Consider the following 1,472-nt stretch of genomic DNA (forward strand, 5'->3'; position numbering starts at 1 on the left):
AATTAGATCATATCGATTTCCACGATAAAAAGCACGATCAACTATCGAAGTATAGTAAAAAATCTAAAAAAGAAATATATATATATATATATAATTCTAATAAATAATTGTATAAATGAGAGAGATTTTGTTTAAAAAAAAAAAAGAAAAGAAAAATAATATATCGAATGTCTCTTTTCTCGATTTACCTTCCTCTTCGGATCTGTCTTCTTTTTTCCTCCTTTTTTTTCAGCCAAGGCCACCCCTTCTAATGTGTCACATAGTAATCTGTTTGTAAACAACAACGATGGTGGACATTTTCCTTGCACACGTAAACGCACACACGTTAATATTTTGCCGTTATCGTTACTGACCACGTACGTACACAGTTTTACTTTAAACACAATGTTTCATTTATACGTGTATCTATGTGTATATATATTATATGCGTGTGTATGTTTTAATATGTATTTAAAGAAGGGAACGTTAGACACATTGAAGGGAAAAATTTTTCAAGAAGATAGATAGACCGAGAGAAAAAAAAAATAATAAAAGGGAAAAAAGGGACACGTTTGGGTAAGGGTCGAAAGTACCGGGAAACCGGTTCACGAATTTATTCTACACTCACTGAAAAACACCTCTCACGTATTCCCTCGTATGGCCCTCGTGTGTGTACAAATTACACATACACGCACTTACGCGCGCACAAAAACAAAGTTAAACGAATTCTAAACTGCACCACTTATTTTATTAACTTTTTAATATTATTAATTCATACAAATATTTCAATTATTTACGAATAATCGGTTTGTTGTTTGTTTTTTTTTTGTTTTTTAATTGATGCAATGGATAATTACAAAATAAATCGAAAAATAATCAAAACAAATTAGAATTTTAAACGTTGCGAAATAAAGAAAGAGAAAAAAAGAAAACAAAAATTTAATCGATAATCCGATAATCGATAATTGAATCAATAACGCACGTGACGTTGTTGATTAGAAACTCGCGCGAAAATAAACTAGCGTGGTTCCCCGACAATATGGCGTCGTCATAGTACTCGTCGTCGTCTTCGTCATCGTCGTCATTTGAAGAAGGGAAGAAAAAGGCGCGCGCATGCTGAAAATGCACGTTGAATGAATGCACGCATGCACACTGCGTTGCACGCGCTAAAGAAAGAAAGAAGGAAAGAAATTTAAAAAAAAAAAAAAAAGAAAAAAAAAACAAACAAAGTAAAACAATAAATTACTAGAATAAAAATTAAACACCGAGATAAACCACCCCTTTTCTTTTTTTTTTCTTTCACTCGATGAACAAAAAAATCGTTACAATAATTATTATTATTTCACTGTTAGATTTAAATCATCATTTCAAATGTAAATAAATACACGCACTCGCGCACTATTAATATTTTATGCACATACAAATATTATATATATATATATATATATTTGCGTTGACACACACACAGAAATACATATACATATATATATATA

At 30.6% G+C, this 1,472-nt stretch overlaps 1 protein-coding gene across 4 annotated transcripts in view; it reads right to left on the minus strand.

Annotated features, from left to right (window-relative positions):
- The window catches only part of LOC106786810 (growth factor receptor-bound protein 10-like), a 397,464-nt gene that overhangs the window by 338,124 nt on the left and 57,868 nt on the right, over positions 1-1,472 (minus strand). The window contains exons 1-2 of one of the 4 annotated variants that reach the window (XM_014748594.1): positions 608-730; positions 189-373 (exon numbers count right to left, since the gene is read on the minus strand). The exons of 2 other annotated variants lie outside the window; for them this stretch is intronic. The gene's annotated coding sequence lies outside the window, so the exon portion shown is untranslated. Of the gene's footprint in view, positions 1-188; positions 406-607; positions 731-1,472 lie in introns of those variants that run through there. One more of the 4 variants, XM_014748593.1, reaches the window with a different exon arrangement.

The sequence above is a fragment of the Polistes canadensis genome, unplaced genomic scaffold (assembly GCF_001313835.1).
Source record: "Polistes canadensis isolate GaletaPanama2010 unplaced genomic scaffold, ASM131383v1 scaffold_83, whole genome shotgun sequence".
Lineage (NCBI taxonomy): Eukaryota > Metazoa > Arthropoda > Insecta > Hymenoptera > Vespidae > Polistes > Polistes canadensis.